This window comes from Pelobates fuscus, chromosome 1 (assembly GCF_036172605.1).
Source record: "Pelobates fuscus isolate aPelFus1 chromosome 1, aPelFus1.pri, whole genome shotgun sequence".
In the NCBI taxonomy this organism is placed as follows: domain Eukaryota; kingdom Metazoa; phylum Chordata; class Amphibia; order Anura; family Pelobatidae; genus Pelobates; species Pelobates fuscus.
In genome coordinates, this window is record NC_086317.1 from 155,121,870 (window position 1) to 155,138,725 (window position 16,856).

Here is a 16,856-nt window from a genome sequence, read left to right on the forward strand (position 1 = left end):
TACTCCATTAGGAAGCACTCTTGGCCCTCCAATATAACCTCTTTCCATTGATTATGATGGGGAATCCCCACAACACTGTCGATTTCTAACACATATAGTTTAAGTCTCACGGCCTTTTATCTGGCCTGACACGTATTCACTTATCTACTCACATACTCCCTTTCTTACTATGCAACCTGCTTGGAGCCTCCTGGGGAATACATGTGCTGAGTTCTCCTGTTCTTATAAGCCTGTTATTACTTTAAAGCATGCTGCTATTATTGTTTTATTTTATTTTGACTAATAAACATGTCAGTTTGCATATTCTGATTTTATTATTATTCATACTCACCCAACTTCTGATATATCTTGCAAGATCATATTTACTATTCAAAAATTGTGTGGTTTTACTCCATGTCCTGATACTGTAAGCTCTGGATTGCCTGATATTGTGGCAGTGCAGGCCTGTCAGTAGTTCTTTTGCACAGCAAAAATACAGATTTAAAAACAAATTGTTTCATTAAATATAATAAGCCTTTTTAGAAACTGAGAAGTTTAAATGATTGTCTGGAAACTAGACCTGGTGATTTTATTTTATTGATTAATATTTTAAACAACAGATAAATAAAAATAGATTAAGCATATTAAACATTTTTTTCTTAAAATTACAATATAGGTTTTTATAAATGTAACAAATGTTGAAAGAACATGGGTGGTATCTAAATATGCTACAAATAAACTGACTTCATACCATATATAATCAAAGAAAGACACTCTATGAACACTTGCATAACTACAATATGTGGGTGTGACAACCAGTAAACCTAAGGGAAAATTAAGCAAACATGCACGGATTATAGAGAGAAAGTACATGAAACAGGCCTGAATTTAATTCTTTTGGGCAGTCTTTTCAGTTCCACAATCTTTTAAAAAAACTAACTTTTCAATTGATTTATCTACAAAATTCACATGTTGTCTTGAAAAGTATGTCTAACAAATTGTGACCATTTAAAAATCTTATTTAAAATATTAGAGCCTCAATGTAATATTTTTGATATGCTTTTGAAATAATGTAATAGCTTGAAAAATATTTTCATATTTTGTTTTTGTTTTTTCAATCTCTGTTTTTATCACCTGTTATCCTCCCCTCACACCAGCCTGTGAGGGATAACCCGGTACAAGTAGTGTACTCACTTTAGATATAGTGACCTGCATGTCTGGCAGATTAAACACCCTGGACACCTGCACAAAATGGCGGACGCTGTCCAACATCGTGAAAAACCCTCGATCTCCCATAATCTGGCAACATGCAACCTGAGCAGCCTAGACCAAATATTTTCAGCCTTTTCAGCCAAACTTTACAAGTGGATGCATCCTTCCTCGCCTGTGGAACGTATGACACCTCGCCTGCGGGTGTCATACGTTCCACAAGTGGCGGTGACCACAGGAAGGGGATTGTTGACGGCCCTACAATGTCAAGGCAGGCCGTACTGTTGGAGTACCTCAGCAGCTGACCGTTCTTCTGTGCGGTTGAGACCCTCAAGAAGCGTGCATGTGTGCCAGCTTACACCTACTATCCGACACATGTTGTCTGTTGGGCCCCTGGTATCTCTGCTGTCCTTGCTGTCCGAAGCTCAGACATACTGTATCTGCTGCTCAAAGGGGATCGGATGATCGTGACCATGCTGCTGCCTCTCATCTTTACCTCATTTTTATTATTATTATTATTGCCATTTATATAGCGCCAACAGATTCCGTAGTGCTTTACAATATTATGAGAGGGGGGATGTAACTGTAAATAGGACAATTACAAGAAAACTTACAGGAACAATAGGTTGAAGAGGAGCCTGCTCAAACGAGCTTACAGTCTATAGGAGGTGGGGTATAAAACACATTAGGACAGGAATGTCAATCAAATAAGGTGAAGCAGGGCTGGAGGAGAGAGTAAAGTGCTGCCCTATAGGAGAGAGCAAGAGACAGGTGTGTAAGGTAGAGGTTACTCTGGGAGGCCATAAGCTTTCCTAAAGAGATGGTTTTGAAGGCACTTTTTAAAGGAATGAAGACTAGGGGAGAGTCTGATGGGGGTAGGCAGGCTATTCCATAGGAAGGGAGCCGCCCGCCAGAAGTCCTGCAAGTGCGAGTTGGCCATACAGGTGCAAGCAGCAGTCAGGAGGTGGTCATGGGCAGAGCGGAGGTAACGTGGAGGGGCATACCTATGGATCTGTGAAGAGATATAAGAGGGGCTAGAATTGTTCAGTGCGTTATATAGCACTTTGGTTAGCACTTTGAATTGACTCCTATTGGATACAGGAAGCCAATGTAGGGACGGACAGAGGGGTGAGGTGTGAGAGGACCGACTAGAGAGGAAAATCAGCCTGGCGGCATACATTACAGAGCGATAAGGCTTTTGGGAAGACCAATCAGGAGAGGGTTATAATAATCCATGTGGGAAATTACTAGAGCATGGACAAGCTCCTTGGTTGGAATCTACAGGATTTGGCAACAAACTGGAGGCTCAAAGGTGAGGCCAGAGTCAAATATGACGCCAAGACAGCGTGCTTGCAAGGATGGACTAACGTGGATACCATTGACTTGAAGGGAGAGCGAGAGAGGAGGATCAGTATTAGGAGGAGGAAAGACAAGGAGTTCAGTTTTAGAGAGATTAAGTTTCAGAAAGCGGGAGGACATCCAGTCAGAGATGGAAGAAAGACAAGCAGTGACACGTTGCAGGACAGCAGGGTAGAGGTCTGGGGACAGAGATATATTTGGGTGTCATCAGCATACAGGTGGTAGTGGAATCCAAAAGAGGCAATAAGTTTGCCAAGAGAGGCTGTATAAAGAGAAAATAGAAGGGGACCAAGGACAGAGCCTTGGGGAAATCCAACCAAGACAGGACGAGGGGAGGAGGTATCCTTGGAAAAGGAGACACTGAATGAGTGTTTGGAGAGATAAGAGGAAAACCACAAGAGGACAGAGTCACAGAGACCTAGCGATTGAAGAGTTTGAAGGAGGAGAGCATGATCAACGGTGTCAAAGGCAGCAGAGAGGTCAAGAAGAATTAATATGGAGTAGTGGCCTTTGGATTTAGCTGCGATTAGGTCTTTAGTAACTTTGATAAGAGCAGTCTCAGTAGAGTGGAGAGGGCAGAAGCCAGACTGAAGAGGGTCAAGGAGAGAGTTGGAATTGAGGAAGTGAGACACACAGGTAAAGACAAGTCTTTCCAGAAGCTAATGTTTTATTTTTACCCTTGATAAGTACTATATGAATGAATACTCTTGTCTTATTTTATTTGCCTTTTGAACTTTTTCATTCATTTGTTCAGTTATTTCTCTACTCAGGACATCTTTGCTTAGCATGTGATGAATATAAAAAAGTGCAGTATCTCAGACGCTCTATATTACCCAGAATCTTAGACACATTGTGTATATACTCATGTATAACATCTATGTATGCTTGCATTTTCAACTATGCACCACAAAAATAAAGCATGAAAAAAAACCAATAAAACAACAACATCATAAGCATGTTGAAGAAAAATAAAAAATAAACATAAGTAAGAAAATCATATGGTTATAGGCGTATATAGACATTAAAACAGAACACATATCAGAGATGACACTAGTATCATTAAGTATGCTGTCAACCAATTCCACAAGGAAAGGCCTGAGTCAGGAGGGCACATATTATCAAATTCGAGTTTGACTATATGTTTTGTGGGGTAGAGAGTGTTGTCGATATGGCAAGTAGGGCCAGTGCCCTCTCTACCTTCTTTGGTAAATGCAAAGATGTCGGCGGTGTGACCAGTCATTTCGAGAGTAGTAGGAACTGTGGTTTCTTCTTGATCAAACAAATCAAGCCGGCCCCTGGCAATTCTTCTGCAAGTGAAGACGCTTGTGCTTCGGAGACATCCATAGGTGTTTGTTGGACATCTAGACTGCAGCATTTTGTTGGAGTTGTAGTCACTACAAGAAAGCAGTGCATAGGCGGTCGAATGTGTCCAAGATTCATGATCAGAGCTGTGCAGATCTCCCCTGCTCTGGAGAAGTAGCCAGCTCATGCCCAGCCACCATTTTATGTAAGTAGGAAAAATAAAAATGTCTGGGTGTGAGTAAGCTTGTGAGAAGGGGGTCTCAGCTGCACAGTGCCTGGCTGACTCACCGCAGCGGCTGGCACTGTGTCGAAAAGTTCCACTCTTGTCAAAGTGCCGCCTAGAGCCATGGTTCCAACGGGACCCGTGGACAGCCAGCCCTGCTAGTGGGGTTCATGCTTGCGTAGCCAGGGATCCTCATTTTTTGTTAAACCTCTTGGTCTTGAAATGGTGTCAAAATGCCAATGGTGTCCATTTAAAGAGCCTATCTCCTTATAATTTTGACTTAAGTCAAAGAGAGTTTACAGGGAAGTTGCTTGTCTGAGTAATTTTCAGTGACTAATGATTTTCTTGTAGACATAAATAATATAGGTATGGTTTATTTAAAAGAAAAAAACATGTTTGTTCTTTTAAATTATAAAAAATTAGGCTTGTTTCTTTAAATCAGAAACAGTATTTGGATCCTTCTTTATAGGAACACTCCAAGGGGAAGGGTAAGAAAGAAAAACAATATTAGTTACCATTAGTAACAGTGATGCAAAACATTGATTATGCTAGAAAAAATATTTATATAACACAACCAACATTGTGCAATTATTGCAAAACACGCTATCCAATGTTTTGGACCAGTGCCCAACTTGAATTATAGTAGAGCTCCTGAATTCCCAGTTGGTATGACAAATTAAACAGTAAAAAAAAAAAAAAAAAAGTTTTTGAGTGGTTAATTACTAAAGATTGCTTTTCTTTAAAGAACCCAACTGGTGCATTTGAAATGTATCTGAAATCAAGATCAACTCGTAGAGCGTCCATAAAAAATAAATAATTAGTATAAACAGATAGTGTGTAGTCGCTTCACAATTCAAATAAAAACCCCTTATCGTAGCTACAATAATTAGCAGGCAGTGTGACTGTATAGTTGTGCTTCCACAAAAACACCCGGGATTTAAAAACAATATGGCAAAAAAAGCTGGAATTCCACTCACCATACTAATTATAGTGGTAAGTGGAACTCCAGCTTTTTTCTTGCCATATTGTATTTATATGCCGGGTTCCACCCCGTAGTTCCTTGAGCTGTTTAATATTATATTTTCAATAAATCTTTTTTAACCATTTGAAGTCCCATCATCATCTTCTACCACTGACAGTGGAATCGTTAGCCTGCATTGGCGCCCCTGAGCCCGCTGTATAGAGCCTGGCATGGCTCTGGAAAATGTGAGTGGTAGTCCTACGTCTGTTCACAGTTTTCTGTTATATATACAGTTCACACTATGTTTTATTGTGTTTTATTTTTATATTTTAGGTACCATCCTATTGTACTTCATTATATGGTGGTATTATTCAATTTTTCATTTTTATATTCTCACTGGGTTTGGTGTGCATACTGATATACTGTATATTTTAAAAAAATAATGAGAACTAAAATTAATTAAAAGGAAAACTCCAAGCACCATAGGCACTACAGTGCACGGAGTGGTTATAGTGTCAGGAGTGCCCTTGCGACTGTCAAGTGTAAGTAGTCAAACCGTTTGCAAATGGTTTGACAACTCACCTGAGGTCCTGGGATCCAAAGCCTCTGGTACAAAATATTTTATATGTGCCTTCAATTTTTCCTCTAGTATCTCTCTCCCTTTTTAAGTACCCTACTTGTTTCTCTTAACCCTCAATTGTGTTTTCTACTTCATCTCTCCCAACCTATGTCTCCCTATTATTTTGTACTCCTCATTCTGTCTGTCCACAACATCATTCTCTGTCAGTCCAAATCTCCATCCATTTACTGTCTATCCAGCCCCATTCTGTCTGGAATAGCATCTCTTGAGGTAGCAATCCCATTTAAAACTAAAAGCCTTTAGGTTTGGAGTAGATAGTAGGCTTGTGTAAACAGCCTTACTGGATAGGTAAATATTCTGCTATAATACTGAGTGTCTGTGAGCAGAGGTGTGAGTAGAAAACACTGGGCCTGGTGTGAAAATTGTCTTATTCCCCTTTCCCCCCCGCCCATCCATGTATCTCATTCCTCCCTTCCACGTGTCTTATCCCCCCCATGTGTCTCTCCTCCTTGCCCTGCCATGTGTCTCTCCCCCATTTCCCTTTCCTCCTGCAAAGGGACCCGGTACCCCATCTGACAGGAAGTACACTCAGAGCACTTCCTATCAGACTGCAGTTCTGCAACCAAATATCTTATTGACTCTATGAGCTTTAAAGTGAACTTGTCAAGAAAAAGTTTTACTTACCTTAAATTGTCTCCAAATACATTGAATACATCATATATCACAGGGATAAATTATGTACATTTTCAAGGTAGACTCACCTCACCTCCATTCCAGTCTCGCCTGTTTCTGAGGTTCATGAGGGTTACTCTTGTAACACCAACCTCTGGTCTGCTTGCACTCCACCTCCACTCTTCTTTCATTTGCAATGCTTGGGAAGACTTCCTCAAGCAGGGTAAACCATCTGTTTTACAACGCTTGCTTTCAGTGGCGTACATACAGCGGTCGCATGGGTCCCAGCTGCGACCGGGCACGGCATACCAGGGGCCCGGCCGCCCTGCGACCCGGTATGTACGCCAGTGTGGCCAGCCTCTGCCCCTGGGCGGGCTGGCGGGCCTGCGAGGGAGCACTCTCACCTGAGCGTTCTCTGCCTAGCTCCCTCGCGCACCGCACTGATGCCGAAGCCTGAATATGACGTCATATTCCAGCTCCGGCATCAGTAAGCGGCGCGCGAGGGAGCTGGGCAGAGAGCACTCAGGGGAGAGTGCTCCCTCGCAGGACCGGCCGCCGGGCAGCCCCAATGGACCCTAGGGAATCCCCTCAGCACTCCCAAAGGTAGGGAGGCTGGGGGATCACATTTGAAAAAAAACATGTTTTTGTGTATGTGTGTTAGTGGTAGACTGTGTGTGTTAGTTTTTGTGTCAGTGTGTGTGTTACTGTGTGTGTGTCTGCTAGTGAGCGTCAGTGAGTGTGTTAGTTTTGTGTGTGTGTGTTACTGTGTGTGTTAGTTGTGTGTTTGTTTGTGTGTGTCTGTTATTGTCTGCTAGTGAGTGTCAGTGTGTATGTTTGTTTGTTTGTGTGTCAGTGTGTGTGTGTGTCAGTGAGTGTGTTACTGTGTGTGTCTGTTAGTGAGTCTGTTTGGTGTCTGTTAGTGAGTGTGTGTTTGTCAGTGAGAGTGTATGTTTTGTAAGTGAGTGTGTATGTGTGTCTGTCTGTCAGTGAGTGTGTATGTATGTCTGGCACTGAGTGTGTCTCTGTCAGTAAATGTGTGTGTCTGTTAGCTAGTGTGTATGCGTCTGCTTGTGAGAGTGTGTGTGTTTAAAAACCCTTCAGCACTTACCTTTCTCCAGCGCCGGACTCCCTTGGCGCTGGGGAGCCGCGCTCGCATTCAAACTGCCCATAGGAAAGCATTAGTGAGACAGCCACTAGAGTCTGGATTAACCCTCAGTGAAACATAGCAGTTTCTCTGAAACTGCTATGTTTTCACCTGCAGGGTTAAAACTAGAGGGACCTGGCACCCAGACCACTTCATTGAGCTGATGTGATCTGGATGTCTGTAGTGGTCCTTTAAGTGTATGTGTATCTGCATGCACTGGCGTACATTCTGAGGTCGCAGGGTTGTACGCCCTGCGACCCCTGCGACCAGGTGCCCGCCGCATGTGTTGAGGCCCCGGCCCACGCAGAGTGGGGAGGGGTGGGCCACGGATCAATTTTCACACCGGGGCCCCATGGGTCGTGTGTACGCCACTGCAGTAGCTTTGTTGCCAGTAGGGCCGATCCTAGGGTCACAGATGCCTGGATGCAGACATTTTTTTGGTGCCCCCATGTGGGCGTGGCTATCCTAATATCTCCTCTACTTTGAAAATGTCCAGACATGCATGTTTCTATGCCAACAATTTCACCTCTCCTTCTATAAGCCCAACCCATTTTTTCTAATCAGCCACAGACTCATTGACAGTCACACACTCTCAATGAGAGAGGCACACTGACGAAACAAAATCTCACTGATTTGAAACACAATCACTGACAGACACAAACACTCACTGACATATACTCACTGACAGACATACTTACACAGACCCTCAATGACAGAAACACACTCTCAATGACCGACACACTATCTCACTGATATGAAGCACACTGACAGACACACAATCTCATTGTTTTGAAACGCACTCAGTGACAGACGCACTCAGTGACAGACGCACTCAGTGACAGACACATATAGTCTTTTGTTTAGAAATAGACCATTATGTATATGTTTGCTTGTTTCCTGAAACATAATGTCACCTTAATTAATTAAATATATATTCAAAATATAAAAAATATACAATTATTTTACAGTGTATTTCTTATTGAGGTTATGCTATGCGTGAAGATATTTTGGTGACTCTCATCCGTTTACAATTTATTGTCCTTGCAATGACAGACACACACTCTCAATGACACACACTCTCTATCCCCACCTCAATGGCACTGCTAACTGCCGTTAGCTAATGACAGGGGCGCCTGGAGCCATGGTCCCACTGGGTCAATGAATCGACCGGCCCTGGCAACAACGGTGCAAGCCCTGTGGTTGCTATGCTTGCAGAACAGAAGGACTACCTTTGAGACAAGCTTTCCGCTCTTCCTTGTCACTCAATTAATATTCAGCATAGACTCTTTGCTGAAGATTTGACTGACCGGTGGAAGGAAGACCCATCTTATAATAAGTTTTTCTCCCAGTCTATATATCTGCTAGCACAATGTATAAGCACAATGCTATGATCTTTCAAAAAAGCACGAGTCATCATAGACATGACAGGTACCCTTTGATCAACTTTGCCATGCAGGAGGAAGGAAATGCACACGTTTTTATTTTAGGATTTCAAGGCTTAGACAATCCTATGGGGACCTAAAAGGTGATATCAGAAATAATTTCTGTGCAAAGCCTGGGCATTTTCTATCGATGACTCAAGATCATGAAATTCCCAGATGCTCTTAACAGATGAATCAGATGTTCAGTCTGTGCTGTTGAGGAAGAATGAGAAGGGGAACTGTAAAGTTGTAATCATTAAAAAAAAAAAAAAATTAAATAAAATCTGCTTTTTTTTTCTCTAACCCAACAATTAATATTGCATTGTTTTCTTTTCCTTTTTTTTTCCCCTATGTGGTTGAATGTTACCCCAAGTGCCCTATAGACACATCTCTGCTGCCTCTCATACATAAAGGGGCACTATGGCACCCAGACCTCTTCAGCTCATTGAAGTGATCAGGGTACATTGTCCCTGGATCCTTAACCCTGCAATGGTAATTATTGCAGTTTTTGATAAACTGCAATAATTACATGGCAGTGTTAACTCCATCTCTTGTGGTTGTCTACCAGACAGCCTCTAGAGGGACTTCTAGGTCCCTCTAGTACTGGGACTTTTGGTCACCTAAGTGATGCTGGACGTCCTCATGCTATGCATGAGGAAATCCAGTGTCACCCAATACCTCAGAGGAAAGCAATATACAATGCTTCCCTCTGGTGGAAGTACTAATGCAAGTGCGGCGCATGCACATTACATCCCCTCACAGGCTGATGTCCGCGGAGGAGGCGCGGAGGCAGAGCTTGAACCAGCACTGAGGGACATTGGCACTGGAATCAGGTGAGTGATAGAAGGGGTTTAGGCAGTGTTTGTTTTTATAGTTTTCGGTTCTCCAGTTGAGATACACTGCTCCGGGTAACATATCTATCATCTATCTATCTAAAGGAATGACAGGAGGGACATGGGTGGGCGGGTCCTGACTGGAAGGCATATGAGCCCATCTCGCCCTCAAGGCTTCAAGGAAACCTACTGACCGGAGAAGTACTCTCCCTGCATGGTAGATGCCAAGGGAACAAGGCTCTTCTATCACCCGGGGTCCAAGGAACTGGAAGCAGACCCAGCAGCTGATTGGGGCCTAGCCAGGGCTCGGAGTGTTATGGATGTTATGTTTGGTTTACACGCAACTAACTCTATGGTTTATTCACTATTGCACGTGTTTCCTGTTGGGGTGTGTACTTCCTTGCTGTATCTCCTGAAACATATCTCCTGAAACATGGCTGCTATACAGTATAGCTTGCAATGTCTTTATTTATATCACCTGAAACACGGAGTTCTGAGACTTTGATTAATTTAACCCCTCAACATGGCATCTACTGCACTGGAGAGGTGGCACAGACCTGCAGGCTCCTTATCTGGGCACTCACGCAATGCTTGTCTCCCCACGGGGGATCTACATATCAATGTCCAGTCGTTTTCTTGTAAATCAGGAATGGGGCGAAGGGGCACAAAACTCACAAAGGTGATCCTGCCAGTATACGTGTTACCCTGGTTCGTCTATCCAGCGGTGGACTTCTGTATTTTATTTACTCTTTGTTTTCTCTTGATGTTATAGTCTACTTTTCATTATTACTTATCTTAGCATGTTTAACACTAATCATACTTACATAGGTCCTTCATTCTCTTTTTGGACATATGTTTAGTCTGTTTATTATAACATAAAATATGCTTTGTTAATTAAACTACATGTATAAATGTAAAACGCTTATCAGTGCAGTCGTGGAATTGCAAGCCTGTGTGTTCATCTTTGCACAATATAAATAAAGAGGGACCTTATGATAGGAAAGAGGGCCAGATGAATTTGGACCCAAACTAGGGACTGTCTGTCCTAAATAGGGAAACTTGGGGAGTATAAAGTATGCCTCAACCAGAGCTTTCTTCTCCTCACCAGCAACAGTGTGGGTCGACTCTGCCATTCACACCAGAGGGCCCTTCGACTGCTTGCTCTCCCTGCTATGATTCCCAGTTAACCTGCAGCCTGTGAGTGCCCTCCAACTCCCCCACCCAGTCCAGGAAAAGATTGCCTCACTCCCTTTATATGTCTGATTGGGGAGGAGACTGATAAGAAGTATTACATCATACATATACTGTGGGTAGTTAATATATTGTTAAACACATATCTGCACACAACAGTCAAGTCATAAGACTTGCTATTCTAAATCTGCAATTATGTTACTACTGCAAGGGATTCTGGGTGGGCATATGCAAATTAGTTCAACAAATACTCACCTTTTTTCCCTACCATAACTTTCTTGGTTTGTGTATGTACTGTACAAGATATATAAATAGCACCTGAGCTGTAGATGGCGCTGTTTAGGTCCTCTTACTCATTGTGTGTGCCTGTGGACTTGTTAGTCTACTTACCTGAACTCCCTCTAGCTTCTTCTTTATTCATTCTGTGTGCTGACTGCTGTTTTCAAGTAACAGTTGTATTCCAAAGGTTTGCTGTTTAATCCACATAAGTAAAGCCTAATGTTGCATTATCACATGCTCCCAGTATCGTTTCATGATACATTATCGACAGGTTATGGCTGTTTTTTTTAGCTTTCTCTCTTTCAGTAGTGAGTTTGTACATGCATGTGTTCACTCAGCATTTCTTTTGCTAGGATTTGTTTTCTATTTTGAATTGTGAATTCATTACCTCTGAACTGGACTGTGAGTCCATTGTTGGCAAGGGTTTTCAATGATAGGAGTTATAGGCTTGGAACACAGAACATTCTTTACAGGGATACCTTGCTTACCAGCTGATGGGGGATGCAGTTCAAGAGGTACTGAAATCAATTTCTGTGACGAATGTCTCATCATGTGTCATGTGACTTGTTTTCCGTGAGTCAATGCACCATCCGTGTGGTGTTCTATTCTGAGTCACTGTAAAGCAACTGCTCCAGGATGCACCTGCGTTTCCTCTGTGGCTGCTTTAGCTCTTTCTCTTGAGGCTCTTGCCTTCGCTGCTCAACTTTCCAGATTGAACAGTTCTTTTTCAGGTGACTGGCCTTTTTGCAACAAAAACACACTATGGTTACTTTTGCTTTGTGTCTTCGTTCACCTTCACCTTGTTGCAGCAGCAATTTTGATGCAATGCACATGCTCAGATTGACGCAAGCACATAACATCAGGGCGTCATCCCATTTAAACCACTGCTTTAGTTCATAGAAACTTAGAATGTGACGGCAGATAAGAACCATTCGGCCCATCTAGTCTGCCCAATATTTCTAAATACTTTCATTACTCCCTGGCCTTATCTTATAGTTAGGGTATTCTTTTTTTCTTTTTTTCTTTTTTAATTCTTTATTTTTTCTGTGCATGAAAGTAACAGGCATTTGTAATGTGCCACAAAAGCACGCATAGTTTATCCATCAAGATTTGCAGGTTGGCACGAAAAAGACTGCACATTTTTCTTTTTTGTCATCGTTGTTACAAGCTATTAACAGTTTTAAGCATATGTAGATAGATATCAATGGCATTAGATCGTAGGTGTATTACACATAAGGAGCACACCAAGTCATAAGAGTAACAACTGTACAAAGCGTAACATGTTCAAAGCATTTTAGTGTACTACACAAGTTTTTAGAAGTGGTTTGTTAGAAGTATTGGGCATGCAAACTTACAGCGTGCAGTAACAGTAGGTTAAAGTAAAATGAGTGAGATAGACTAGTAGAGTGTGTCTGATGTGCGAGGTGTGTGGATGAGACAAGAGTGGAGTGTCAGACAGCGTTGGAGTGTGGACAGTGTGTTGTTAGAAGCTTAAAACAGAAGGCATATAACATAAAACATAGTTCAAGAGTCAGCATGTGGTTGCGGGGTAACCTCTGGCAGTCTCTGATAGGCATTCAACCCACTCCCGACCTCAGGATTCGCCGCGGCACAGCCAGCTGAAGCTCCATATCCCAGCGATTCCATCTGGCACTGATGAAGCAGGATGATTGCAGAAGTATGAGGCTGGGAGATATGGGCATCTTGCTCGGGAGGTGATTCCGCTGGGTGCCCTGCCTGGTGTGAATTGGTGCGTCGGGCCCCTGGTCCGGCATGTGGGCACAAACGTCGGCCTCGTGGGTTTCAAGCTTGTCCCCTGGCTCCTTGTGGTCAGATGTGGTCTCGACTGTGCTCGTTGTGGGGCAGAGTATGGAGGAGGGTGCCCGTGCAGGAGCCTGGGAGGAGCAGCGTGTTGGGCTGTGGGGCTGCATGCGGTCATCCGTTTCACTCGCTGCTTGCGTTTTATCCGCTGCCCCTCCGCTCCGGAGGCCCGTAGCTTCTGTTGCCGTTTTCGGTCATTTGGGCGGCCCCGGTTTGGAGTAGCTTGGTCGGCTGACCCGTGAGTGCTGGGGGTATCAAGCACAGTTAGCCTGGCCCAGAAGGCGTCGAACAGGCGGTCTAGCCGCTCCGCCAGAGGGGGCAGAGGTGCAGGGTCCCATGCTTCATCCGCCATGATGGATTGTCCTCGTTTCTCGCGGCAGGTAGGGGCTTCTCTCCTGTGTCACATTCTATGCCGGGATATCCCTCACCGGCGGGGGGGGGGGGATAGAGTGTACTGGGGAGACCTCCGGTCCTTGGTGCTGCAATCGGCAGAGGGAGCGGCCGTCTCCCCCATGTCGTTCAGATAGGCCTCGTGCAGGCCGCAGATCTATCCCCAGGTCGTGGCGGTCAGTACAGGCTGAGAGCTTGCTGGTGGTTTGCTGTGTTTGTGGTCCCCCCGTCGCCAGGGTCAGTGCACTAGCTTTTGGGGCTACTTGCTATGCGTCTTGGCAGAATTCAGGCTTATTGCAGGATTTTTGGCACGGAGCTCGTCAGCCATGCGACCGCTCAGCTCGGCTGTTGGCTCCACCCCCATTGTTAGGGTATTCTTATGCCTATCCCACGCATGCTTAAACTCCCTCACTGTGTTAACCTCTACCACTTCAGCTGGAAGGCTATTACATGCATCCACTACCCTCTCAGTAAAGTAATACTTCCTGATATTATTTTTAAACCTTTGCCCCTCTAATCTATGTCCTCTTGTGGTAGTTTTTCTTCTTTTAAATATAGTCTCCTCCTTTACTGTGTTGATTCCGTTTATGTATTTAAATGTTTCTATCATATCCCCCCGTCTCGTCTTTCCTCCAAGCTATACATGTTAAGATCCTTTAACCTTTCCTGGTAAGTTTTATCCTGCAATATATGAACCAGTTTAGTAACCCTTCTCTGAACTCTCTCTAAGGTATCAATATACTTCTGAAGATACGGTCTCCAGTACTGCTTACAATACTCCAAGTAAGGTCTCACCAGTGTTATGTACAATGGCATGAGCACTTCCCTCTTTCTACTGCTAATACCTCTCCCTATACAACCAAGCATTCTGCTAGCATTTCCTGCTGCTCTATTACATTGCCTGCCTACCTTTAAGTCATCAGAAATAATCACCCCTAAATCCCTTTCCTCAGATGTTGAGGAGATCAGAAGCCCTTTTGTGATTTTTTGCACTTAAAAGGGACGTCCCTACCCAAAACAACTTTCAAATGAACATTGTGCTAGCAATTTTGGTAGAAAATGAACAGATTAGGAAAAAACATGTAAAAATAGGGATTTTTCCCACCTGTCAATCAATTCTTTGGCATAGACTATGGATTGGGATGGGGGGGAGATGAAAAAGAAAAATATCAATAAAAATATGGATAAGTGAAGTAGAAGGTGTGACTTAGAGACTCAGTGCTCCTTCTGGCCACCAGCAGCCTTAATGCAGCCACACCAGCCCCCAGCACCAGCCTCCTGAATTTCCTTGGACTGCCTGTCGGCCCCAGGTGCCACGGCTCACCCGCTATCCCAGTGGGCCAGTCTGGCCCCCTAGATACTGGATGGAGCTAAAGAAGCTGTGACTTGGTTTCTCCCCATCTAAATACTATATAATATATATGTAATGTCCTTAAAACAATTCAAAATGAGGCTCAGTAGTGTGTGTGGCCTCCATGTGCCTGTATGACCTCCCTACAACGCCTGTGCATGCTCCTGATGAGGTGGCGGATGGTCTCCTGAGGGATCTCCTCCCAGACCTGGACTAAAGCATCTGCCAACTCCTGGATAGTCTGTGGTGCAACATGACGTTGGTGGATGGAGCGAGACATGATGTCCCAGATATGCTCAACTGGATTCAGGTCTGGGGAACGGACGGGCCAGTCCATAGCATCAATGCGTTCATCTTGCAGGAACTGCTGACACACTCCAGCCACATGAGGTCTAACATTGTCTTGCATTAGGAGTAAGCCAGGGCCAACCGCACCAGCATATGGTCTCACAAGGGGTCTGCGGATCTCATCTCGGTACCTAATGGCAGTCAGGCTACCTCTGGCGAGCACATGGAGGACTGTGCGGCCCCCCAAAGAAATGCCACCCCACACCATTACTGACCCACTGCCAAACCGGTCATGCTGGAGGATGTTGCAGGCAGCAGAACGTTCTCCACGGCGTCTCCAGACTCTATCATGTTTGTCACATGTGCTCAGTGTGAACCTGCTTTCATCTGTGAAGAGCACAGGGTTCCAGTGGCGAATTTGCCAATCTTGGTGTTCTCTGGCAAATGCCAAACGTCCTGCACGGTGTTGGGCTATAAGCACAACCCCCACCTGTGGACGTCGGGCCCTCATACCACCCTCATGGAGTCTGTTTCTGACCGTTTGAGCAGACACATGCACATTTGTGGCCTGCTGGAGGTCATTTTGCAGGGCTCTGGCAGTGCTCCTCCTGTTCCTCCTTGCACAAAGGCGAAGGTAGCAGTCCTGCTGCTGGGTTGTTGCCCTCCTACAGCCTCCTCCACGTCTCCTGATGTACTAGCCTGTCTCCTGGTAGTGCCTCCATGCTCTGGACACTACGCTGACAGACACAGCAAACCTTCTTGCCACAGCTCGCATTGATGTGCCATCCTGGATGAGCTGCACTACCCGAGCCACTTGTATGGGTTGTAGACTCTGTCTCATGCTACCACTAGAGTGAAAGCACCACCAGCATTCAAAAGTGACCAAAACATCAGCCAGGAAGCATAGGAACTGAGAAGTGGTCTGTGGTCACCACCTGCAGAGCCACTCCTTTATTGGGGGTGTTTTGCTAATTGCCTATAATTTCCACCTGTTGTCTATCCCATTTGCACAACAGCATGTGAAACTGATTGTCACTCAGTGTTGCTTCCTAAGTGGACAGTTTGATTTCACAGATGTGTGATTGACTTGGAGTTACATTGTGTTGTTTAAGTGTTCCCTATATTTTTTTGAGCAGTGTATATGGTTTGGCACCACTGCTTTGAAATGCATGTTCTCGGTGTGCCCCCAATTCCCATTTCCTCTAGATACCATTTTGTCTGCTTTAACCCTTTAAACAGAAATTTTCTCTCTATCTATCTGCAGACAGCAAATAACTTCTGATATGTTTTCTTTTACTAAGAGTTGTCAGTTGGAGCAATTTAACCTTCTGACTAGCTTATGGACACCATTTTACTATGGTGTACTAACCCTTTAATTCAGTCACTATCAGCAAAAAAATAAATGATATCCTTCTCCTTTTCCCTTTCTCTTTCTTTTTTTTCTCCTTCCCCTTAATATTTAATTAGCATATTTCAGTTACAGCAGTTAGCCTTTTACCTGACTTCTGGGCACCTTATTGTCTACTTGTAACACATTTTTTATGCTTCTTGGCTAGAGTTCCCTTTACTTGTAGTACAGTAACTTATAAGCTTTATAGACTTCAAGGGTATATCAGTTGTGACAGAGCTCCTGTACTCCGACCACATACCTTCCTACTTGCTTGCAGGGACCCTAGAATGCCCCGGTTGCCGATGCTTGACTGAAGTCTCTCCGGATCTCTCCGGATCTCTTCCGACTGACCCGGCTGTAGCTCTCTCCTTCCAGGCAGGTATTGTCCCCTCTGCCTATTCCAATGCAGCTCTCTCCTTCCAGCCAGGTATTGTCCCCTCCACCTATTCCGCTGCAGCTCTTC